Genomic DNA, 26,717 nt, shown 5'->3' on the forward strand with positions numbered 1-26,717 from the left:
GTGATGGTATTAGAAGATGGGGCCTTTGGGAGGTGATTAGGTCATGGGTCTGGAGCTCTCATGAATATTCGTGCCTTTATAAAAGAGGCCACAGAGAGCTAGCTAGCCCCTTCCACCATGTGAAGATACATGAGAAGGGGCTATGTATGAGCCAGAAAGAGGCCCTCACTAGACACCAAACCTGCAGGTGCCATGATCTTGGATTTCCCAGACTCTAGAACTATAAAGAAATCAATTTCTGTTTGTAAGCCACCCAGACTAAGACATTTTGTTATAGCAGCCTCAATGGACTGAGACACGCTACCATACAGAATTTCAGTTATCAGTGGGCAGTTGGGGGAATTCTTCCAACAGCCTCAGAATGTCCTCTTTTCCCCATTGGGCTTAAGAGGGAAGTTGAGAGAGGGCTTCTGGTAAGAGGCAGATAGTTCCTGCTGATCAACAGAGCAAAATAAGCAAGAGGCAGGGGATTTGGGAACTTCTTTCACAAAGGGCTGAAAGAACACATGGAGGAAAAACAAGAAACTTCCAAGGTGGTGAGACATGGGTGATTCTGAGGAGAGGTCCCCCTTCCTTAAAAAGGTTTCCACTTCCCAAGCCACAGACCAGCAATGCATATTTTATAATTTTTTCCCATAAGGAGCAGGAAAGAAACTGAAGAGACAAGAATCTGTTTCATCCTGAATGTAACTTTTTACTAGGATTTCTAGTTCACAGAGTTGTCTGGCAACTGTAGCTCAGGTCTGGGGGGCAGGAAACCCCCTGCCATATTTGAAATGCTGAAGCATTTTTCTCAGGGCTGCCGTGCAATCATCACAAAAAATGCACAAGACAACTGGCTGTGGCCTAACATGGGAAGAAGTGGAGATCACAGAAACCCCAAGGCTGGGCCACTGGAGTAAATGTATCAAGTTGAACCACAAAAAGTTGCCATTTTTTAAACATCAGAAATTGTTAAACACTGATAATTCCATATGGTCCAACCTATAGCTGGCAAAACATTTATGGGTTAGAAGGGAGGAGATATATCTATATCTATATCTATGTATCTATCTATGTATCTATCTATCTATCTATCTATCTATCTGTCTGTCTATCTATCTATCTATCTATATATATATATAGAGAGAGGTGAGGATATTGCTGATAAGTTAGGCTTATATGTGACAAAAATAGTCTCCCTGCTGATAAAAAGGTGGAAGAGGAAAGCTCTCTTTGGCATATTTCCAGGGAGTGAATACCCAGATTAGGAGTCCATGAGGGGCCTGGATTCAAGGACATAAGGAGGAGGCAGTGACTGGCTCTCAGGACGCAGAGTGGAGACACTGGGTACAGTGATAGCGAATTAAGTCACAAGGGTGTAGTTACTTAGAAATGAGAAAGAGTGGAATAAAAGAGTCAATATTAGTAGAAAAAATGGAACCCAACCTTGAGGGTTGTGGCTTCTTCTTTACCCTTCAGCCTGTTCCTTCATTTGTCTTCCCATTCAACCCTGAAATCCAAAGTGGTAGATGAGAAGGGAGGGCTGGGAAAGGGGTGTATATAGAGAGAGACATGGCTGATGTAGGGAAGTGTAGTGAGCTCAAGAGCTTGGCATTAGGAATCTCCATCATTATCACCACAGTGGATACTTCTAAAGGATGAATGCAACTACAACAATGAAAAGTGTTCACATTTCCGTAATACTTTACAATTTATAAAGCAGTCCACAGATATTGTCTTGTTCATTTTGATTGTCAAACAACCTGTGAAGAAGGTATTGCCATCCCCATTTTCCAGATTAGGAGAATTGGCTCAGAAAGCAAATTTCCCAAGGATGGCAATTGGCAGAATCAGGTTCAAACCTGTGTCTTTGGACTCTAGGTGGAATATTGTTTTTGTTTAACTCATGGAGGGTGACTGAGTTAAACAAAACTCATGGAGGGTGACTGAGGCCATCACACAGCCAGAAAACCCTGAGATAGAAACAACTGTTCAGATGCTGATGGGGGCTGGGCAAATCACCAGTACGAAGCTGTTTGGATATAGGACAACAGGGAGTGGTGGGGACTGTGGTTCAGGACTGGTGGGCCAACACCCTGCTAAAAGGAGTAATCACTACTCAGCTCCAGGCAATTACTGCCAGGAAGAAATGCCAGCTTGAATTTTTTTTTTTTTGGAGAGAAGCTAGAAATTCAATTGAACAAATATTTATTGGGTGCCTACTATGTATTAGACACTGGGGATAAAGCAGTGAATAAAATTGATAAAAATCTCTAGATTTTCATGTGAACTTTTCCAATTTTTAAGTATTGGGAACTAACAGAAAGTTTAGAAAACATTGTTCAGGTCCAACAAAACACATCTGTGGGCCACATTTAACCTGTAGGTTGTCAGTTTGTGGCATCCAAAAGTTCTGATGGACTAAATTTTTTTTTGTTTGTTTGAGACAGAGTCTTGCTCTGTTGCCCAGGCTGGAATGCAGTGGTGCAATCTTGGCTCACCGCCACCTCCGCCTCTTGGGTTCAAGTGATTCTCCTGCCTCAGCCTCCCGAGTAGCTGGGATTACAGGTGCCTACCACCATGCTTGGCTAATTTTTGTATTTTTAGTAGAGATGGGGTTTCATCAGGTTGGCTAGGCTGGTCTTAAACTCCTGACCTCAAGTGATCCACTCGCCTCAGCCTCCCAAAGTGCCAGGATTCAGGCACCTGCCACCATGCCCAGCTAATTTTTAAATTTTTTTGTATTTCTAGTAGACATAGGGTTTCACTATGTTGGCCAGGTTGGTCTCGAACTCCTGACCTCAGGTCATCGGCCTGCCTTGGCCTCCCAAAGTGCTAGAATTACAGGCATGAGCCACCGTGCCCAGCCTGGACCAAATGTTTTCTGAAGAGGGGAGTAGAATGGTCCAGCAGGGCCAGGGAAAAAATTGTTGGCACTTCTAATCCCATTTGTTTTTTAATCTCATCCTTTAAAAAATTTCGTTTTTGTGAATGCTACATAACTGATTCATATATAGCACAGGCATATCACTTAAATATTTAAAGACATTACTTATATATATTGCGGATAAGTGATCAAAGTACTTTTATCGATAAGGGTGTGGAGCAGAAGGGTTCAAGAACCCTGAAATAGGCCAGGCATGGTAGCTCACTCCTGTAATTTCAGCACTTTAGGAGGCTGAGGTGAGCGGATTGTTTGAGCCCAGGAGTTTGAGACCGGCCTAGACAATATAGTGAAACCCAGTCTCTAATAAAAGAAATATAAAAATTAGCCGGGCATGGTGGCATGCACCTGTATTCCCAGCTACTAAGGAGGCTGAGGTGGGAGGATCACTTGAGCCCAGGAGAGTGAGACTGCAGTAAGCTGTGGTCATAGCCTTGCACTCCAGCCTGGGTGACAGAGCTGGACCCTGTCTCAAAAAAAAAAAAAAAAAAAAAAAAAAGAAAAAAGAAAAATAGGAAAGACCCCTAGACCCCTGTAATGGTCTTTGAAAAGCATATATTTGCACATCCCCTACCTGAGACAGGGCTAAAGCTGTAGTCTCCAGCTTGGTGCTCAAGGGACCTCAGAAAGTGTGAGGCTGGGCAGTGTGTCTTTAAAAAACATTGGCTCAACCCAAACCATCCCCTTTTTCTTCCACCAGAGTACAGTCCTATGAGCAAAAACTGCAGACATTTTTGAACGATAGAAGAGACAACTGGGCCGGGGGCCTGTTCAGTGCGGACCTACATTTCAACCACCATGGTGAAGGTTTGGGGCCGTTATGATCACATTTGCTTTTTACTTCTCATGATACTGAGATATGCTTGTGAGAATACAGCTGCGCTAGAGAAGCCAGGACTGAGAAGTAATTTAATATTCACCCTTAAGTGTCAGGAAGGTTATTATAGGAAGGCAGATGACAAGCTACTCCTCCCTGAGCTCAGAGCATGAAGAGATGGGTGTAAACCTCTACAGATGAGACTCAGGTTACAGTCATGGAAGACATAGTGAGCTTCATCTGAGTCCTGTTCTCGAGCCTGTCTTGGACACTGTACCCCCCAATCTGTTAGTAGAGTGGCAACGTGGTCTAGAGAGAGCACTGGGCAAGGAACCCCGGACTCCTGTAGAGACCTTTTAGCTGCCGTGACCTTAGGCATGCCAGATGTGTCTGTTTATAGATCTCATTTTCTTTTCTTTTTTGAATAAGGAAGGTCATGGTTTATGGTCTCTGAGCTTCTTCCTTCTACTTCAACCACTGGTTCTATGCTAAGTCTAAGTGTTGCAATGTAGATACTCTTGAGTGTCTTCCTAAGCCGGAATCACTTGTCTCTAACCCAGGTCAATATACTAGCTGCTATAGCAAACAAATCTCAAAACATACAATGGCCCATGCATGGTAGAAATTTACTTCTTGTTCACAAAAGGTCTAAAATGTGTTTCCCTAATGAGCAGGCCATTTTCCTCCACGTGGTGATACAGGGAAGCAGGATCTTTCCTGTTTGAGGTTCTGACATCTTAGGTACTTGGCTCCAAGGTAGCCATGCTCATTTACATCAAGCTGGTGGAAGAGGAAAAAGCATAGGCAATTGAGCCTGAGAGATTTTTAAGGACTGACTAGGAAGGGTGTGCATTAATTCCGGTCAAATTCCACTGGTGAGAAATCACTCACATAGAAACACCTAAATACAGGAGAGCCTGGGAAAGGAGTTCAGCTCCGTGCCCAGGAAAAAGAGGAAATGGATTTAGCCAATAGGAATCAATCTGTGCCATAGAAAGGAGAGTTTAAAGAAGACAGAATTATGTGAATTGAAGAAGAGTAAGATCGAGGTAATGTTAATTATCTTCCTCTTTCTGAAGAGCTAGAAGTCCTCAGCTGCTGAAGGATGGCAGGACCTGGGCTTAAAAATATTTTCTGGCCCACAAGGAAGAGCCATGAGCAAAGACTCAAGACGCACTAGATTCTAGTTTGGTTGTCTCAAACTAGCTATGGGACTGAATATAATTTATCTGACCATTATGCTTACAGTTTCCTCATCTGTCAATGGTAACCAAAATGCATACTCTAACTACCTAACAGAAGTGTTTTAAAAGTCAGGTATAGCAACATCATGCACCTTTTGTAAAAAACAAAACAATGATTAAAATAGAGAATGAGTTTAAATTGCAGATGGAGAAAATTAAGTTTGATGAGGAAAAAAGAAACAACTTTCCCCATAGTGAAACAAGGAAAATTTTTAGGGAATGTGCAAATAACTTCAAGAAATCAGTGGGAAACAATTTTAACAAGAGTGGAAAGAAGGCTCCAACTCGAAAGGTAGCTTGCGGGGGTCAGCACAGGAGACATGGACTGTGGTTCTGGCACTACACACAGATTGCTGTTTGACCTTGACTGAGTCTCTTCACCTCTTGGGGCTTCAGTTTCCCCTTTGCAAAACAAAAGGATTGAACTAAATAATCTTGCTAGGGTCTCATTCTCAAATGTTATACTTCTGATTGTGCACTCAATCCTGTCTGGATGCAAGGATCCAAAAGGCTTTAAGACACAATCAACTGCCAGGCTGGCATTTCAACATGGATGTCCAAAAGGCATCTCCAGCCTCTCACATGCATCCAAAGCCTTAGGTTGTCTTCCTTTCCCAGAAGGTTCCTCCTGCGGCACAGCCTTCCACACTTCAGGAAAAGGGCGGCTACTCTGGGGTTCCCCCTTTATCCTCAGTGCCGCACACAGCCTGCAACCCATCAACCAGCGTGTCCTGTCACTCCGCCTTCAAATCTCACCTCCTTCCTGCCATCACCTCGCACCTGTGCTGTGCACCTGCCTCACAAGGGCTCTCCTTGAGCCCACTCTCACCGCTCACCATCTGTTCCTCACTCAGTCGTCAGGGTGAGCTCTTTATCCTTTCCTCCATTCAAAATCTCCCAATGACTTCTCATCGCATTTGGAATAAAATCAAAATCCTTGCCTTGGCCTGCACAGGTTCTTGACCTCACCTGTAGCTCTCTCCTGCTTCTCCTGACCACCCCAACTTTGGCCGTAGCCAGTTTGGCTGCTTTTCAGCATGTGGGGCTCAGTTTGGTCTCACGGCCATTGCACTTGCTGTGTTTGGGGCACTTTCCTTCCAGATCTTCTTCCGGTTCCTTCCTTTGATCCATTCCCATCTCAGTTCAGAGGTCCCTTCTTTCAGGAGGCTTTCTTCTCTAGCTGCTAATCCATTGACCTCTAGTTCTCCATCCTTCTCTAGCTCCTAATCTATTGATCTCTCACCCTCACCCTGACTTATTTCTCCTTAAGGCACTTATCACTCCCTGACATTATTTTATTTCTTTATTTGCGTATTTTCTGTCTCTCTCCACTAAGATGTGAACTCCATCAGTGCAGAGACTTTTCCTGTCTTGTGTACAACTGTATCCCTTGTGATGTCTTGTAAGCATTCAATAAATATTAACTAAATGAGTGAATGAATCAAGGAGAAGAAACTGACCATAGGGCCTCTGCAGAGCAGCAAACATTCTTCCACAAATGGAGGAGAGCTGGGGACTTGGTTTTCTGGCCCGAGGTGAAACTGGCCCATCTGCTTCCAGCCTGGAGTGGAGACATTTGTGTAGGGCATGGGTCTCTGACACTGAGAGCCAGTTGTCTCCGCCCCGTGGCTCTGATCAGATCCAGGCAGTTGGGGTCCTGTGCTTCCCTGCTTTTCTCTTTTTAGGCGGTATTTGGCTGACCTCTCAGGGGGTATAGCTGGCTTCTTCTCGAAGCCACTTGTTCTTGCTGTTAAGAAGTGACTAAGCAGATTCTCCATCTCCTGGTAGCCAGCTGCCAGCCTGCAAGACTTGATGCTTATCTGAAAGAGGGCCCTTCTTTTGCTCTCTGTTCAGAGAAAGCACGAAGCAGACATCACCATCGTTGCCTCCTTTGCAATGGCCTGACTCACCTCCTCTTGGTGTGTGGCTCTAGGCTGACCCCCACAAGGAAGAGGGAGGCAGAAATTGGTATGATTACTACCCTCAGGACTCAGTGTCCAAGTCCTGCTGGATATTAGAGAATGACTGTTTGAGAATATTCAGATGGTGACCTAATCATATGAGCACCATTTTTACTGACAGATTGCTAAGTGCCAGGCAGCATGCTAACCTCCCTAGGTACCTTAGCTCATTTGATTCTTGCAATCACCTTGTGAGGTAAGTACTGTGACTTTATAGGTGAGGGAATGGAGGCAAAGGAAAGTTGAGGAACTTGCCCAAGGTCATATGGCTCAGCAGCGGGGGACTGCATGGAAGCACAAGATACTGTTTTCAATATGCTTGCCTGTCTTGTCCAGGGTGCTTCTACACAGTGCTGCACAGACAGCTCCTAAAGCTGCATGCAGCAGGAGCACAAAGAAAACCCCAAGTAATTCTTCCAAGGGTCTCTGCCACCACCTCCTTAGTTTGCTTCAGGAAGACCTCTGCCAAGTTCAGTGTGAAATTAACAAATTTAATGTGAAAAACTGGTTTAGAAGTGAACTGGATTGTGGACTACTGGGTATAAATTAAACTAGAAAGAACTTTGCAGAATCATTTATATGTTGATATTTATTGCAAATCATCAGGAGAGTGATATATCAAACTGTCATTCCTAAGTTTAATTGACCAGGGAATATGGTTTTTTTTCCCCTTATGAGTATCTCAGGGGCTAGAGTTCCATGAACACTCTTCAGAAATTGCTGAACTGTGCAGATATACCCATTGACCTATAAAGATGCCTTGGGCATTCCTTTTTCTATTCCTTTGCCCACTCCACTTTCTCCATCTGGAATCCATCCTCTGTCTGTCCGTAGATCCGTCCATCCATCCACTAAACATCTCCTGTGTTCCAGGCACTATACAAGGTGCTTTCTCCTAAGTCATCTTGTTAATTTTTGCCACAGCCCCATTCCATAGATAAAGAGGTGATAGAGACAGGAGACAGACAAGGGTCCCTGGCGAAAACCCACCTAAAACCTAAAACAATCCTGAAGGCTGAAAAACCGGACTGCTGGTCCTGGATGAAATCCACCCTTTCCTCACTGGTTCTGTCTGAATAATGCGCACCAAGGGAAGCAGTGGAGCAGGGAGGAGGAGCCTGGCCTCTTCAGTTCCTATGTAGTGGCCTGGGATTCAGTCTGCAAGGTGCTGGCCTGCTAGCAGGACTCTCTCTCGCTTTGCTGAGAGTTCCTCTTTCCTTTTTCCCTTTTCACCCAATAAACCCTTCCTCAAATCTCACCCTACAATGTGTCCGTGAGCCTAAATTTTCCGGGTAGTGTGAAAAGAACCTGTCTTTTTCCTGCAACAGAGGCAACGTATCAGCAGACCACAAAGCTGGACAGTGAAAGGGCTGGGATTAGAATCCAAATTTCCCAATCCGGATTCCAGATTTTTTTTTTCTTCTATTCTTCAGTGTTTTGTCCTGTAGTTGCTTATTCATATTTTCTCCATTTGTCAAAATCCCAACTCAAACTTCGTTTCCTTCAGAAATTCATGTTTCCCTTTCTTCCTACCTGCTATGCACAGAGAAACTTCTCCGTCTTCTAAACCCCCTCCAGACCATCTCTATCCAGATTTGGCACCCACTTCATCAGGTTCCTGGTTAAGAAGTGAGTAGGTGTGTGTGTGGGTGTCTTGGATCTCCAGTGGTGTGTAAGCCAAGCACTTGGCACACATCATCTTTACTTGGCACATCAGCCTTGTGGGAGAGGTACCATTACACTCATTTTGTAGATGACAGAACTGATGCACGACGAGGTTGAGCCACTTGCCCAACATCACCAAGCAAGTCAGTGATGAAGCTAGGATTTGAGCCTCAGTCTTCTGGCCCCAGAATCCACATTCCTTCCACTATTCTATGCTGAACCCCTTGTTGAGCCCCTAGTTTCATAGCTGAGAAACTGAGGCCCATGGAAGGACAGTGGCTAGCCCCGAATCCCACAGCTGTGAATAGCCATGCTAAGACCATGTGCAAAGGCTCATATCCGGGAACCTTTCTTCTCCAGCAGGCTGCCTCCCCAGGTCTAATGCAGGTTCCAGCTATTGCTGCCAGTTGGTTCCTGTTACCTGGATGCCATGGAAATTGTACCTTGTAGCTCTTGATACCGCAGGAGCCTGGTGGCTGCTCCCTGGGGGAGAGCCAAGGAAGGTCAGAGTACTAGCCCGCAGACCCAGCACCTAAAATATACCAGGCAGCAACCCCAGTGGAAACCAGGCAGCAAGCCAAGAGCATGACACAACCTTCCCACAGCTCAGGGCTGGAGTCGGCTTCCAGCTCCAAGGTTCCCTGGGTACAGCGCCTAACAGAGCTCACGTGCACTTCAGGGCTGCGACTTCTTCCTTTTATTTTAAAGAAAATGAGTTTCTTTTACTCTGGTTCTAGAATTGAGGGCTGGCAGGAATTGAGGGAGCTAAGAGCCAGGAGACCCTTGGACCATGGTGGGGAAGGGGCAAGGAATAGGCTTCAGATTGCTGGTTTCCAAATTTGAATGTTCATCAGAATCACTGGAAGAGCTTTCAAAAATGATCCAGGTTTCATTCCAGACCTACAGAATCAGAATCTCTGGGGACAGGGCCTGGGAATTGGTATTTGAGCATATTCTCCAGGTGAGTCTCTTCTGGTTCAGGTTTGTGAACTACCTTCCCAAGTATGCCTCTTCATGGCTATCTCCATTTGCTGATAGTCCACCAGATCTCCATCTCCCATCCTCAACTCACACTTAGTACACTTTTTTTTTCACCTGTGAAATTTAAATTCTGTATTGTCCATGTCCATAGCTTTGAGGGTTGGTGTGATAACAGCACTTAATGGAGGTTTCTGTTATTTTTTTTTAAACAGCAGATTTTAGGTTTTCTCTTTAAATGGAAGTTTAGGAGGGGTCTGTTCTGCCAGAGGAATAAGTTCTCTGAGAAGTCACTTTTGAAAAATTTGGTTGTTTTAGAAGTCTGTCTCTGAGGCCCTTAGTATCCAAAGCAGTCCGTGAAAGTCAGAGGTTGCCATGGGAATGGCAGCTGCCAGGAGACAGGCTATTGTGTTTAGATTCTTGTATTAATAACACCCTCCCCTACAGCCAGAAATACCTGTTGAAAGAGGAGAGGTTCTTTTCTTCTTATTCAAGAAGAGTTTGGAAAGTTACTTTCCTCTGCCTTGAAGAGGGTCAGGGGTTTGTGGTTAGGTGTACAAGTGACTGTTTTTTCTCCTCTTGCCCAAGGTGAAGCAAGAGAACTCAGTTGGAACCTTGGATCCTTCTAGCCGATCAGAAGACTAGAGGGGAAAAACAAACTTAGATGACTCCTCCTCCAGCATATCTAAGTGGGAGAAAAGCCACACTGGCCATGGGGAAACCCTGGATGAGTGTTGATACCAAGCTGACCTGAATTCCAGGCTCAAGTTCTAGATGTGTGTTCTCCCCTGGGGAGGAGTTACTTACAAGGATTCTGGGAGGTTGTTAGCAGCCTACTTTCCACTTCAGTGGAAAGAGCATTGGATTCCATGCATCTTCTAGCTGCATGACAGGGCAAGAAAAGGAAAAAGAGGAGAGGACTAGTTTTAGTTGAATATTATACCTACCACAAGTTAGATGTTGTGTTAGGTGCAGGGAAATAAAAATCACTAAGACAGAATTTGTACTTGCAAGGAGTTCTCTGTCTCGAAGCAAGCATGGAATCAGAAATGGCAAGTGGTGGTCATTTTGTTTGCTGACTGGATTGCTGTGATGAGTGTTTTCTGCGGGGAGGAAGGGATGGATGTCATTTGCTATGTCTGGATCTAAATAAACAATACCATGATTTCCACTGCTCAGGAGAGCTGTATGTGGTGCCCTGTGGATGGTGCAGGTGAGACGTCCAAAGACAGCATCGCTCACACTGGCTCAGGATGGATGAGGTACTGAAGGAGGCCAGATTGGAGGATCCAGCCTGGGCGGGGGTGTGGCTGTTTCAGGGCAAGGTAAGGGGTCCTTCTGTGAACTCAGAGAAGTGTCCTGTTTTGTGTCCTTTCTCAAAGCCCTGGTATAGTGCTGGCCATTAGGAACATTATGAAGTGCACCCAGTTTTTCTTGGGGGAAATTCCCCTTTTTGAGTCCTTTACCCTTTTAAAAATATGTCTTCCCTTGTTTCTCCTTATCCTTCATCAGGTCCCTTTTTTCAGGGAGAGAAATTGTCAAACAATTTATACTACTAAGAGTAATTTAAACCACTCTAGAAAGGCTTCTATTTAAAAGAAAGAGCCATGAGGTGATGGATATGTTAATTAGCTTGATTTAATGACTCCACATTGTATTAATAAATCATAACACTACTCTGTGCCCATAAATAGATACAATTACAAATTGTCAATTTGCAATAAAATAAAAATAAATAAAAAGAAAAAAAGGAAGGTCAAGAGAACAATGTTTAATTCCAAATAGTTAATGCTGGGGATCTAGACCACATGTACCTAACTGGGGAGATTCTTTAGGCCAGGGGTTGGAAAACTTTTACTGTAAAGGGCTAGATAACAAATGCGTTCAGCTTTGTGGGTGATGCAGTCTCTGTTGCAACTACTCAGCTCTGTTGCTGTTCTGCAAAAGCAGCCACAGAAAATACCAATAAGTGAATGGGAGTGGTTGTGTTCCAATAAACCTTTATTTATAGATACCAAAATTAGAATTTCATGCATTTCATGTGTCATAAAATATTATTTTTCTTTGCATTTTTTCCAGCCATTAAAAATGTGAAATGGATTCTTAGCTCATGGACTGTACAAAAACAGAATTCTATGGGCCAGTTTGCTAACCTTTGCCTTCCTATCACCTCTCCTATCACATTCTAAGATGAGCGGTGCTGTGGGGTGAGGTCACTCTGCCTAGAGATTCTTTTTGTATGGCCTGGTAGTTTATCTACTCTTTTTTTTGAGATGGGGTCTTGCTCTGTTATCCAGGCTGGAGTACCATGAGTGGTGTGATCTCAGTTCACTGCAGCCTCTTCCTCCCAGGTTCAAGTGATTCTCCCATCTTAGCCTCCCTAGTAGCTGGGATTACAGGCACCTAGCATCATGCCCAGCTACTTTTTTTTTTTTTGTATTTTTGTAGAGACAGGGTTTCACCATGTTGGCCAGGCTGGTCTTGAACCCCTGACCTCAGGTGATCCATCTCCCTTGGCCTTCCAAAGTGCTGGGATTACAGGCGTGAGCCACCGCGCCTGGCCTATCCATTTCTTTAGTCAAATGCTTACTGAGGACTTACTGTGTGTTAGGGGCTGCTTCAGGTACTGGGAATTCAGAAATGAATGAGGCAAGTGCCTGCCCTCAAGTAACTTACGTTCCCCTGGCCATGGCAGGAAGATTTAAGGAGTGGAGACAAGATTTGGGTTTTGGTCTCAGTCTTTGCTTCCGTGGACTTGGGTCTCTTTTAGAGACTGGTTGTTCTTGGGGGCTAGGCTGATTTGCATCATTTGCTGTGGATCCTGAACACAGGTCCCGTAGTTATCAGCTGCAGGAGAGCTATGTGACATGCTTGGAACCAATGCCCTGGGATAACTTTAGTGTTCTGAATTTCCAACTAAAATTGCAGCCAAAAAATAAAAATGAGTAAAATAGCATAAAACCCAAGACCTTTAGGGCTCAGTGTATTCTGGCACAGCGTTCCAGTGGGATTCTGGGATGGTTTTCAAGAGCCGTGGCTTCTCTTGACTTTCCCATGGCCTATTCCAAGACAACCACTGATCTGCAGATGTTCCCCCAGGACTGGGGCATGGCAGAGACCAATTGCAACAGCAGCTACTGCTGCTGCCAGGGCCAGAGGTCAGTGCTCATGCAGTCTCTGGCAACAGCGGTCCTCCTCCAGCTCCCACCCATTCCCAGGCAGGTGATAGAGAAGCCCTGTGAATTCCTCCTTTGAGACCAACAGGTCCCTCTGTGATGTAGGGAAACAGATGTGGCTGCATTGAGATAGAAGAGGGGCTCTCCAGTGAGTAGGAAATTGCTCCCAGCCCATGGGCCTCGTGATTTACAGGGCATCTGCTCCACATTTGGTCCCTTTGTTGTGTGCTACGGGGATGTGGGGGTGAGGGTGGGGTGGGGAATTGAGCCTGGAGGAAAGAGGACAGAAAGATAAGGGAGGTGTTATGGTTCCTGCTTCCAAGTTCTGGAAAGTCTGGCGAGGTGGAAATTACATGAAGTAGTTAGGGCATCCTATGGAGCAACACTTTTGTTCTCCTTTAAAATTCAAACTTGCCTAATCAACAATGAACGAGGTGATCTTGTTGTCCTCTAAGTTCCTTGTGTAGACAATGAGAAATTTCATTACCCGATCACCTGATTGCAAAGGTTTTTTCTGCTGTCAGAGTCTAAAGTTTGAAGCATCCTGCCTTCTTTTCCTAGGCTCTCCCATCTTTTCCATATCCATCTCATCTCTCTTTTTCTACTTCTGCCTCTTCCACTGTGATCTGGCTTAGAGATGCTCAGCATCTGCCCAGAGCTCATGCAGGGGCGGCATCCCAGGCCAGGTTCTCAGGGAATGTGGACAGACAGTGTGGAGATGTAGAGGGAGAGGGGGATGTGCCCTTGGCCAGCTGGGTTTCATTGGAAGCCTCCTCTGTGTGGCACCTTGCTCCTATTCAGGCTTCCTTTAGCCACTCTTAACATGTATTTTTAGGGCTTATTCATAAATATCACGTTACACATGCATTCATTCAGCAAACATTTGTTGAGTGCCTACCACACACCAAACACAATGGTGGGGATAAAAAAAGTGGGTGAAATAGACCCAGAATATTGGTCCTATTTCATGCCTCCAAGGTCACTCCACTCTCTTATTTTGTGGTTGAAGATTCTGAGGCTCAAAGTGGGACAGTGACTTATTTAAGGTGACATCATTAAGGGCAGAGCCAGGACAGCAACACAGGAACTTTCAAGCTAGGTGAGACCAGACAGCCGAAAGTGTATTTCCATACATAGATTTAGCATTTAAAATGTACACAGTATGTCTATGTCCATCTCCATGGTAACAGGAGGCAGGCATGGTTATTATTATTCACATAATTATGAAGAACCTCCACGTGGTTATTCATTTTTCAGATGGAGAAACTGAGGTTCACAAGCTTAAGCATTTGAATAAAAGTCACATGGCTGGAGGCAGCAAAACTGGGAGAAGGACTTGGGTCTTCTGACTCCCAATCACCTGTAACACGGATCTCCTCACCTGTACCAGCCACTTCTCATAGAAGAGCCTTCTCTCTCCTCTATGGCTCCCTGGTGGCCTGTGGTCAAAGATGACTGAGAAGAGACCTCAGGCCATCTCGGTAGTATGCTGCAGTACCATCAGGATACAGGAAAGAGGCAGAAACTCAGAGACCATTAGGAGAGGGGCAAAAGAAACAAACCAGGAAAGATTGGCTGACATAGAGAGAGGTGAAGGGTACTGGAGAAATGGAAGAAGAAAGCCGCATAAGACTGGTCTGGTAAGAAAGAATGGAGCTTTGTAATAATTTTGACACCCTTCAACATAAAAATGGACACACCTAGTGTGGACCAAAACTAGCTGTCATGGTAAGGGAGGTGTTGATACACACAATGCAACTTGGACCACTGATGGGCAAGGGAGTTATAAATCCCGTCTGTGATTTGATTAGGGCTGTCCATCCACAGTGTTTGACTGCCTGACGTCATCCTTGAATTCCTTAAATTCCAATCAGCCTTCTGATTGTATTCCTCCTCACTAACCCCTCTCCCACTGGAAACAAGAAACGGTAGCCTTGTGGCTGGCTCCTAGAATTTCCTAGAATTCCCTGAGGTTCCCTCATGAACCTCAGTTTCTTCATCTGATAAATGAATAACCACGTGGAGGCTCTTTATAATTATGTGAAGAATAATAATCATGCCTGCCTCCTGTTACCATGGAGATGGAGATGGACATACTCTGTACATTTCTCTGCATTGAGGAGAGTTGGTAAAAGAGAAGAAAACAACCTCAGTCTCTCTTGATTGTCTTTTAAATGATCTCTTTCAGGCTTAGGGGGATCCCTTTGGTGTCGGACCTCCTAGAATTGACTCTACTATTATAACCCATCCATTAAATCACTGGGTTTTTTGGATCAATTTTATTCCTTTTTTTTTTTTTTGAGACAGGGTCTCACTCTGTTGCCTAGGCTGGAGTGGAGTGGCACAATCACTGCTCACTGTAGCCTTGACCTCCTGGGCTTAAGCCATCCTCTGCCTCAACATCCTGAGTGGCTGAGACTACAGGCACATGCCACCATGCCAGCTAATTTATTTTTATTTTTTTGAAGAGATGGGATCTTGCTCTGTTGACCAGACTGGCTTTTTGATCCAATTTTCTATCAATAAATCAGTGACTATGTAATGAACAGCTTCTATGCGGCCCTTCTTAGATCAGCTGCTTTGGGGGATACAGAAGGAACATACTTTACAGACTTTTAAACTAGCTTATGAACCCCTTGGAGCAAGACTAATGTCACAGCTAAATGTAATTACTCACTTATTTGCTTGTTAGACCACTGGGGCTCTGGAAATTTATCATCATCCTGTCGGTGGCTCTGTGCTATGTAGAGAGATTATGACGTATTCACCCATTTGACAAATATTTATTGAACACATACTGTCTGCTAGGTATGGTAATGAAATAGTGGTTCAAGTATTCATGGCTTCTAACCTCAGAGGGCCCATGTTTAATGAAGGGAGAGAGGTAGCAGTCACTAACAGAATAAGTCATTTATGAGACACATCAGGAAGGGAGCAAGCAGTATGAGTAACACAATGACATTCAGGGTGGTGGGGACCCGGGGTATGTAGGTAGGGTGGGAAAGGAAGGCCCTAAAGTGGGCTGGGGCCTGAAGTTTGACAATGACCAGCCATGGGGGATGTCAGCGTATGGGTGAGGGAGAATATTCTAGAGAGAAGACAAAACTACCCCAAAATGTAGTGGCTTAGAACAAAAATGTATTATTATTTCCCACAGCCCTGTGGATTGATTGGCCTCTGCTGGGTGTCAATTCCCACCGGAGTCTCTCATGCAGCGGTAGTCAGACAGCTGCTGGGGCTGGAGTCATCAGAAGGCTGGACTTGGCTGAATGGATATTCAAGATGGTCCCTTCACTCCCATGCCTGGCCTTTGGGTTAGGCTGGCTGGAATAGCTGGAGGTTGCTATCAATGCTCTCTCTCCATGTAGCTTCTCCACATGGCTAGTTTGGGCTTTCTAATGGCATGGAGGGCTCGGGGTGGTTGAATTTCTTCTGTGGAGCCTGGCTTTGTCCAGAGTGAGCAAGGAAGAGGAAACCACTTGTCTTTTTAAAGACTAGACGTAGGCTGGGCTAGTATCACTTCTGCAGTATCCTCTTGATCAAGGAAGTCACAGTCCAGACTGTAGGACATGGAGAATTAGACTCCACTTCTTAAAGGGAAAATGGCTGGTGTCTTCAAGGAGGGAAGGGATGGTGACCATCTTGGAGACAAGCTAAGGTTTTGAGATCAAAAAGGCTTGGTGTGTCAGAGGACCAGAAAGCCAGCCAGTGCTGCTGGAGCACAGGAAGGTGGCACAAGATGAGGCAGGAAGGATGGGCAGAGTGGTGTCCTCATAGGTAAATTGTGGTAGGGAATTTTGATTATTTATTTATTATTATTATTACTTTGAAATGGGGTCTCTCTCTGTCACCCAGAGTGCAGTGTCACCCAGAGTGCAGCTGGAGTGCAGTGGCACAATCATGGCTCACAGCAGCCTTGACCTCCCTGGGTTCAAGTGATCCTCCCACCTCAGCCTCCCGAGTAGCTGGGACTACCTGTGCATGCCACCACACATGGCTAATTTTTCTATTTTTTGTAGAGATGGGGTCTTCCTATGTTGCCCAGGCTGGTCTCAAACTCTTGGCCTCAAGCAATCAGCCTTCCTTGGCCTCCCAAAGTGCTGGGATTACAGGTGTGAGTCACCATAACTGGCTAGATTATTTCTGTTTTTTAAGTCATATAAAAGCCTTAGGTTTCCTTCTTTCCAAGGGCTGACAGCCATAAGGAGTCTTCTTTCTTTCTGTTCCAGTCCATCTTCACTTGCTGCCCGTAAGTTATCCTAGAGCCTGGGCTCCAGTGCTGGTCACATGCTCTCTAGCCTCCCACGCCTTCAGTGAGTTTCCATTGCTTCCAGAACCAGGCACAGATTGCCCAGCCTGGTTTCAAGAGCACTCTACCAAGTTGTGCACTTAACACATTTTTTGTCACATTTTTGCCCAACCTGTCAAATTGGATCCCTTGCTCCCCCTCATTCCCCCACCAAAAGGTGCTTTGTCTCCCTGCCTCCATACCGGGTCACATCAGTCACTTGTCCTCCTGTGGCCCCATCTCCCCATGTCCAAATCCTGCCCTTCCTTCACAACTTATCTCCAATGTCACTTCCTTAAACTGAGCGAGCCCCCTGAGGCTCAGAAACCTAATTCTTCCTGATTCAAAGCAGAGCTGATGCTTTGGAGGTGCAGTCACCTCTGTATGTGTCTTACTCTCAATTTCATAGGTCTCCTCCCCATTGACTCTAGGTCTTCAAGGACAGGAAGCATGCCAGCCTTGCTTCTTCTGCCCCATGGCTCCATGCCTCACACACAGCAATCATTCAGTCAATGTCTGTCAAATTCAGCAGTGGTTTCTCTGGGCCACCAGCCTCCAATTGTCTCTTTCTTTTCCCATGGCAAATTGCAGCATTCAGCTCCCAGCAACTCCTGATTTGTGGCCCCAAGGTTCCTGGCAGGTCTCTCCCGCAGGACCATGGAGCTGCCGTTCCCAGACGGCCAAGCCTGCACAGGCCAGAGCCGGGTCCCAGGGAGATGGAGCGCTTCTGGTTCTGCAGACTTCCCTGGCTCCTCTCTCTCCAGCTGCCTTGCACTTGTTTTCCTTGGCAGGAGGAAGCCCTCAGTCACAACTTCATCTTCCATTTATAGGCATATATGCATCTTTGTTATTCTTTTCATAAAATGACAGTGTTCTCAGCTCAGAAAAGAAGAAAAGAGGGTTGAGGACCACGCAAAGCAAAGAATGCATTTTATACAAGGCCTCCAGCTTCCTGCAATACTTCTGTCCATATTGGAGAACGGAGGGCATTTTTCCTGCCTCTACTGCCTTCTCATCTGTGACTTAGCCTGTCCCACTAACTTCTCGCACTTTGCTGATGGGCTACTATGGGCTCCCCAGCATGAGTCATTGTCTATACCATCCTTCAGTCCTTCATCTGATGCTAGAATATTCTGAGGTCCAGAGTTGAGTTTTGTGAGCTCAAATGTGTTGTTTTTGTTGTTGTTTAGTTTGTTTGTTTGGTTTTTCGTGCTTTTTTCTTTTCTTTTTTTTTTTGTTGTTGGAGACAGGGTCTCTCAGTCACAGGCTGGAGTGCAGTGGCAGGGTCTTGGCTCAATGCAACCTCAACTTCCCAAGCTCAAGGATCCTCTCACCTCAGCCTCCCAAGTAGCTAGGACTATAGGCATGTGCCACCATGCCTGGCTAATTTTTATTTTTTTGTATTTTTGTACAGATAAGGGTCTCATTATGTCTGGCCTTGAACTCTTGGGCTCAAGTGATCCTCCTGCCTCCGCCTCCCAAAGTGCTGGGATTACAGGCATGAGCCAGCACGCTTGGCTGAGAGCTCTAATTTGTCCATTGGTCAAGCTATACCTGAAGGCAAAAAGGAAGAATAACAACAGTAAACATATTTGTGGTGCTCTTTATATTAGCCAGTGTTTTAAGGAGTCTATAAATAGTAAGTCATGTAATCCTCACGGTAACCCTATGAAGTTGTACAACGATTACCCCCATTTTACAGATGCAGGAACTGAGGTAAAGAGAGGTTACCTCATCTTCCTTGGTCACACCAATAGTCAGTGGCAGAGCTGGGATCTGAGTCCAGGAAGGCTTGCTTCAAAGTCTGCATCCCTGACTTCTGGCCATGCTGCCTTAATTGGTCATCAAACTGAGACATTTAACCTAGCAGGGTCACTTAGTCCTTCTTATATACCCAAGTGTGCTGGAAAAGAGCGTGTCTGAGGGTTGTAGGCAAGAGCCTGCACAGGTTTGAACTAATTCTTGGCACAGGTAAATCAATTTGATTCATATTCTGACTTTCCCACAGATTATGATTCTTAATTTAGCATTTTGTGCCTATTTGGAAGGATAGATCAGCAAAGGGATTTATTGGTGTACCCAAGAGCAACCTGCTTCTTTTGGCTCCAGTCCATATCCTGGGAATTCACTAACTAATTAATTCATTTTCTTCTCTCCTTCCTTCATTCATCAAACTCTGATCCCATGCCTTGTGTGTGCAAAGCACCATATGGCACAAGGACAGGTGGAGAAAAAGAACACTAAATGAAACAGACATCATCTCTGCCTTCAAGCTGTGGGTGTGTGTGCACATGCATATACTCACAAGGAAACCTGAGACTCTAACTGTAACTGTCTGCATATTCTTTCGGGTCATCTTTTAGTATTCTCTGGAGTGCTGTATGTGCTGCATTTCACTGGTTTCCCAGAGTCTAGAATGCCCACATACACACGTTTTCATAAGGAAGCCCATCGGAGCACAGATGCTCATACAGGCCAGTGGCTCTCCCAGCTGTCCAAACTGGATAGCCTAGTGATGGTAGAGTCCTGCCCTGGACTCTGCATGGGACTCTGTTCAGCTGAGTTAAGGTGCAGACTGGATTAGTTTCCCAGGGCTGCTGGGCAAATTATCACAGACTTGCTGGTTTAAAACAACAGAAATTTATTCTCTTAGTTCTGAAGGCCAGTGGCCAGTGGTTTGAAATCAAGATGTCTGCAGGGTTGGTTCCTTCGGGAAGTCTCTGAGGGCAACTCTCTTCCATGCCTCTCTCCTAGCTTCTGGGGCTGCTGGGAGCCTTTGGCTGGTAGATGAATCACTCCAATCTGTGCTTCATCTTCACACGAACTTCTCTCTGTGTCTCAAATCTCTGTCGGCCTTTCTCTCAATGATCAGTCATTGGGTTTAGGGTACACCCTAAATCCTGGGAGCTATCATCTTGATCCTTAATTATCTGCAAGTACCCTATTTTCAAATAAGGTCATATTCATAGGTTCTGGGCTTTAGGATGTGGGCGTATCATTTTTAGGGCCACTATTCAGCCTACTCCACAGACAGAATCCTTCTCAACTCACTGTTCCTGACAGGTGCTACCAATTTGGCAGTATTGTCATAGAAATTAAAATCTATTTGCATCCCTAGGGTAGTACCCATTTATTTCCATGTCCATGTGTGTGCGCCTATGTATAAGAATAAGGAAACTTCAGTATTTATTTATTTTTTGTTTGTTTGTTTTTGCCTGGAAGCATGTTTGAAGAGGAATGCAAGAATGTTGCACTGACTGATAAAATATGTATCAGGTTCCAGAATGCAACTCAAATGGTTCGAATGAAAAAAAACAAAGAATGAAAAAAACGACAAAGCGCTACTTTCAAAGGTGTGGACAGGTTTAAAGAAACCAATAAGAAATGCCAAGGCACCTAGAGACTAGCAACAGTGGAACACCGTGGACACACTTTGGCCTTAGAGGGAAAGGGGAGGGATCAGTGTTACAAGAATCCCAGTGAGAGCTGGAATTGTAGAGGAGGTGCTGCCTGGCTTTAGAGGAACAGACACTACTGAAATGTGGCCCAAAGTAGGAATGGAGCAAGAAAGACACCCCAAATGTCTTTCCTCCCAACTCCTCATCTCAAGCTGATGTCTTCTGTCGGCCAAACCGAACCAGAGCCACCTGGCAAGAGTGTCCTGGTACACAGTTCATAGAGATAGGTTCTAGGAGCACCCCTGGGCCCAAGAAGAGCAGAGATGGGTCTGTAGTAAGAACTAACCGGCATAGGTCTATATGTGGATTCAGAGAGCCCAGGGACACATCTGCTTCATATTCAGTCATGGAATCTTAGAAGTAGACCACCACTTAGAGATGATCTACTCTAACACTTCATTTTCCAGATGAGGAATTGGGTTCCAAAGAGGATAAGTGTCTATGTGTGTGCATGGGCACACTTGTCTGGGTGGGGCGTGACTTTCTGTCATCATCCAGAGGTCCAAGAAGGGTGGGTAGTATGGCTATTATTCACTTTAAAACCCTGTGGCTCTGAACTTGAAAAACCTCTTTGTATCTATAGCACATTCTTGTTGGTTATCTTACCAGTATCCATTTTGCCTTCCTTTTCCCCAGAGGCCTCCAATTTTATTTGGGAATTCAAGTGGTTCAGGGAAGCTGCTTTTGCTGTTGGCTCAGTGGGGAGCTCAGTCAGATAGCATATCCACTCTCCAATAATGATGACCTCTGGGTGGCTTAAGCTAGTTATGTCCCAGTGAACTTCATGACTTTTGTTGTGAATGCTGCAGCAAAGAAGCTCCTACATTCCTTCTCCATGTGAACGAGGAAGCTCACGACCTTGGGGGCTGCTGGCAGCTATCTGAAGAACAGTAGGGGAACCAGTGTTAGGATGAAGTTGAAGTTAGAACAGAGATAAAGGAAGAGAAAAAATTCTAAGTGAAACTATTGAAGCCAGCATACCTTTCATCTTTTAAAATTAGGCGAGCTAATAAGCCCCTTTTAAAGTTTAAGCTATTTGAGTCAGATGTTTTTCCTTTTTTACACGCCGTCGAAAGAGACAGCAGGTAGGTGCATTGCCTCTCTGGCACGCACTCTTCTGAACTTGAATGAATCGCCCAGCCTTTTAGGTTCCTTTCACAGATGCAGGTGTAGTAAAAAAATAATTAAAATGTATTAAAAAAGTTAATTCTTTTTCTGTACCTCATTTTCCCCTTCTAGAGAACACAGGGGCCATTATCACAGCTGCCAGGACCTGCTCATTATTACACTGGGCTGCACGGATGGGTGTTCTCAAGAGAACAGAACCAGAAGGCAATAGAGGGAGAGATTCTGTATTTAAATTTCACTAGTGGCTTTACTTTGCCATGCTTTCTGTCTTTAAGGAAACAGGCACTCTCCCCTAGTACTGTCTCTTGGAGGTTGGGGTCCCTCTAAGGAAGGATTGGGGGTGTTGAAGAGAAGTCTATGAGGAGAGGTTTGTAGAGTGTGGGTGCAGATGTGTTAGGAGAGGTAGAAATCTTTCAGGGATTTCTCTCTATTTTATAGAAATATAAACTGAGGCTTAATGCTGGGAACCTGTTCCTTGTCACCCAGGCAATCCAGTGGCATTACAGAGAGTTGAACTCCAGAGCGCTTGCTCCCAAACCAGGCCCCACCCTCCAGATGGCCTGTTTGCCTCCTCCTCAGGCCTGTGAATTGCTTCCCCCGGAACCAGACCGGATGTTCTGGAGAAAGCACCAGGTCAGCATTCTCTGCGGAAGGCGCCAGTCTCCGGAGATGCCATTTGCTGAACTTACTGTGCTGGGCTGACTTGAGGCCCAGGTGTTGTCCGAAGTCAGGTGACAGGCTTTGAGAGCCTCTTGGAGCTTCCTTTCGGGGAACATGGAAGGACACGTGACATAAGTCTCCTAAAAGTTGAAGAGGGGACTGACGGCTGAGGGCTGAGGGCTGAGGTGTGCAGTTAGCAGCAGCCTGTGAATGTCTGAGTTGCTGAGAAATTCACAGAGTGCAGTGGCATCCCTTCCTTTTGTCTTTAGCTTCTGAAGTTCCATTAAAGTCCTGGGCTGGGCCACAAGGGCTGGCCTCTTCCCCCAGGAAGGTCTTCTCTTTTTCACTGCAGGATTGAAAAGAGCAGGGATGACAGAGCCCAAGTAGAGGCCAGGGGGCCTGGAAGGAAGGGGGCACATGAAAGGGGAGAAAAAGGGTGGGAGGGGACATAGGAAAAGATTTAGGATGTTGTGTCAAGAGGCTTATGAAGTTTGAGAGCTGAAAGAGATTTTTAGAGCTATCTCTCACATTCCTCATTTCACAGGAGAGGAGCTGTCAGATTCTCAGAGAAAAGTACTAGCCTAAGGGTTCATCATAAACTATTGGTGGAGGTGAGACTGGAATCCAGGTCTTTTCACTTCCAGATTGAACTTACTCATTATCTATTGCAGTGCAAGCAATTAACCCCAAAATTAGTGGTTTTAAAACTATAAACACATATTATTTCACAGTTTCTATGGGATAGAAAAATGAGTGAGTCTTGGCTGGATTCTCACAAACTCTCAGGATGCTGTACTCAAGGTGTTAGGAGGGGCTGTGTGTTCATTTGAAGGCTTAATTGGGAAAGGGTCTGCTTCTAAGTCCACTCAACAAGCTCACTTGTTGTCAGAATGCTGTTCCTTGCAGGCTGTTGGAATGGGTTTTCTGTTCTCCATTGGCTGTTGGCCAGAGGCCTCTTTAAGTCCCCTGCCATGCATCACTCTCCACGTGGCCCCTCACATTATGGCAGCTGGCTTCCATCAGTGCGATAAGTGAGGGTGCAAAAGAGAGTGAGCAAGATTGAAGCCAGTCTTTTTCTAACCTTACCTTGGAAATGACATATCATCACTTTCGCTATATCTCATTCACTGAAGTAAGCCACTCTCTATGGCCCACACTCCTGAACGGTAGAGGCAGGAGCCATGTTCTTGGAAGCTGCCACCATACCAAATACTTCCTGCTAATATTTGCTGCCTCTCTGAGCCATATAGCAGAGAGGGCTGGGAAGGCAGCCCTAAGAAGTGTGTGTTTTGTTCTACAGCTATTCGGCCCTGTCTTTCCTTTGGAGAAAACACTCTTTCCATCAAGGAAGGGAAAGCAAGAATTAGTGGCAGAAAGGACAATTTAAGCCCTCAAAAGAAGCAATCATCACATTGATTAATAAATACTTAAAATTTCTTTTTTTCATTGCTGGTCAATTGTTTGGTGATAAGATAGGGTAAGCAAGGAATTCAATTTAGAAACTAGAGAAAGCTGGAGTCTGAATTTCAACCAAAACAAGTCACTTACCCTCATGAAACCTCAATCCGCTAATCTACTCACCAGGATGACAGTGTCAACTTTTTAGGATTAATTGAATAACATTAATGCCTTTTAAAGTTAGCTCTTTCATATTGAGTGACTTAGTAAAAACAGGCCTACTGGGATGTCAGATGAGGACTTCCCCTCTTGCACTGCATCCTAATCTTGAAAAGAATGGATATGGTAGCCAATAGGATAAGGCAGGAAACAGAAATAAGTGGCAGAACTATGGGGAAGAGCAGCCAAAATTCTGAGTATTTTCTGATTGTATGATGGTGTATTGGTTTGCTAGGGCTGTCATAACAAAATAGCACAGAATGGGTGGCTTAAGCAACAACAACTGGTTTTCTTACAGTTCTGGAGGCTGGAAGTCCAAGATCAAGGAGACAGCAGGTTGAGTTTGTTCTGAGGTTTTTCTTGTTGGCTTGCAGATGTCCACCTCTTGTTGCCTCTGCATATGATTGTCCCCATGTGCCCAAATTTCCTCTTCTTATAAGAGCATCAGTCAGATTGGATTAAGGCCAACTCTAACAGCCTCGTTTGAATTTAATCCCCTCTTTCAAGGTCCTAACTCTAAATACAGTCACATTCCGAAGTACTGGGGGTTACAGCTTCAACATACACCTTTTAGAGAACACAGTTCAACCATAACAGACGGCATACCGAAATAAAATGGAGAGAATGAGCTGAAAATGCAGGAGAACTAATAAAAGATTATTAAGGTAGCCAGATACAAAATAAATACTTAAAAAGGCTTAGTGCTTTATTGCATATCAGTAATGGCCTACTGAAAAATACAATGGAAACAATGCCATTCATAATAACCACCAATCCTTGGTCTGCAGGAGTGTTCCCACACAGGGCAGAGAGAGAGAGGGTGTCTTGTGACTTGGGGCTTTACTTGGTTATCTGGGCACAGAAAGAGCACAGCTTGCAGCCAAAGTTGCACGAAAGATAGAATGAAAATATTTCAAGCCTCTCATCCTCAAACTTCTAACCACAAGGGCCCCAACTCCGAGCATGCTGCTGTTGAGTGAGACATAAGTGACCTGCCATCCCTCTGGGTCTTCGTTCCTTTCTCAGCTAGGGCATATGTTCTTATAAACCTCCTAGCCCAGTCTGCCCTGCTCCAACACAGGGACATGTTAACACAGGGAATATTAATCCCCCAAATAACCTTTTCTCCTGGAAACCACATCTTGAGCACCGAAGAAAGTCCTTTTATATCATCAAAAGCCTCATTTGGGAAATTTCCGCAGAACAAAGAGACTCTCTATGCTAAAAGACTGGTGGTGTTCCCATTTATTGCCAGATAAAAATTGCTTGCAGCTTGAAGAAATTTAAAAAGTTAATTATAGAAGTAATGTGTAATAAAACTCAAACAATATAGACAGATCAAAAGTCTTCTTTGTTCACCACTTAATTTCACTCTTCCCCCCAGAAATGATCACTGTCAACAGCTTGGTGCAAACATAAAAAAAGTACAAAATTGTGTGTGTGTATATGTGTTTGTAAATATATGTATACACATACACATATAGATATACACACCACATAGACACACACTCATTCACTTTATTTTTAAATATAAAACATTTTATCCTTTTAAATTTAAGTGAGATCATACTATATGTACTGTTTTGCTTCTTACATTTTTTTGCTTACCTAGTAATATGACTTAGAAATCTATCCATATCAGAGCATATGTATATGTGTGTGTGTATGCATACACACACACATAACACATATCTACTTTTAAACTGCTATAGAATGTATCATGGTACAGATGTAATTTAATTGATTTGACTAGTCCCTTAGGGTGTACTTCAATGGAGAAGTCCATATTAGACTTCGCAGCAGGCATATTTTTATTAGTTAAATAACTATGTTAAGAGTCTTGTTAACACTATTATGGAACACTTTTTGTTCAGAGATGTAACAATTTCTCTAGAATAGATGCTGTCTTAGCCAGGTGTGGTGACGGGCACCCGTAATCCCATCTACTTGAGGGGATGAGGCACGAGAATCACTTGAACCCAGGTGGTGGAGGTTGCAGTGAGCTGAGATTGTGCCACTGCACTACAGTCTGGACGACAAAGTGAGGCTCTGTCTCAATAAATAAATAAATAAATAAATAAATAAATAAAACAAAACAAAACAAAAGCAAACAAGCAAAACATTGGGCTTAGAACAAATATTACTATAAAAAAAGTCTGACATTGGGCAATATATAAATAACAGAAACTTATTTCTCACAGTTCAGGAGACTGTGAAGTCCAAGATCAAGGCCCCAGAAGATTTGGTGTCTAGTAGATGCAGTCTCTGCTTCCGAAATGGTGTCTTGAATGCTGTGTCCTCTGGATGAGATGAACGCTGAGTCATCATGTGCGAGAAGGCAGAAGGGCAAAAAGGGACCTATCTAGTTCCCTCCAGCCCTTTTATAAGGCACTAATTCTATCCATAAGGGTGGACTCCTAATAGCCTAATCACCTCCTGAAAGCCTTGCCTCTTAATACTGTTGCATTGGGGATTGAGTTCTAACATGAATTTTGGAGGAGCCACAAATGTTCAAACCATAGCAAATGCCTAGAGGTGAAATTTCTGAGCCCAGTGTTTTGCTTGTTTGCTTTCTTTTCTTTTTTTTTTTTGAGACAGTCTCACTCTGTCTTCCAGGCTGGAGGGCAGTGGCGCGATCTCTGCTCACTGCAACCTCCACTTCTTGGGTTCAAGTGATTCTCATGCCTCAGCCTCTGGAGTAGCTGGGATTACAGGCACCCATCACCACACCTGGCTAATTTTTTTTGTATTTTTAGAAGAGACAGGGTTTTATCCTGTTGGCCAGGCTGGTTTTGAATT

General features: G+C 44.6%; 3 long non-coding RNA genes across 4 annotated transcripts in view; 2 read left to right on the forward strand and 1 right to left on the reverse strand.

Moving 5' to 3' along the window:
- The window catches only part of LOC129058122 (uncharacterized), a 627,088-nt gene that overhangs the window by 114,043 nt on the left and 486,328 nt on the right, over positions 1–26,717 (forward strand). The window lies entirely within an intron of this gene.
- Positions 45–11,782, forward strand: LOC129058125 (uncharacterized). Its single transcript, XR_008523012.2, has 3 exons — positions 45–533; positions 3,627–3,733; positions 10,771–11,782. It is a non-coding gene; the product is annotated as an uncharacterized LOC129058125 (long non-coding RNA).
- On the reverse strand, positions 15,707–24,862 carry LOC129058128 (uncharacterized). Of its 2 annotated transcripts, XR_008523016.1 has the most exons (4): positions 24,215–24,862; positions 22,331–22,700; positions 21,120–21,393; positions 15,707–18,609 (listed from the first exon to the last, which is right to left on the reverse strand). It is a non-coding gene; the product is annotated as an uncharacterized LOC129058128 (long non-coding RNA). The 2 variants fall into 2 exon arrangements; XR_010136106.1 differs by having other exon boundaries at positions 21,120–22,700.

This window comes from Pongo abelii, chromosome 11 (genome assembly GCF_028885655.2).
Source record: "Pongo abelii isolate AG06213 chromosome 11, NHGRI_mPonAbe1-v2.0_pri, whole genome shotgun sequence".
Taxonomy (NCBI): Eukaryota; Metazoa; Chordata; class Mammalia; order Primates; family Hominidae; genus Pongo; species Pongo abelii.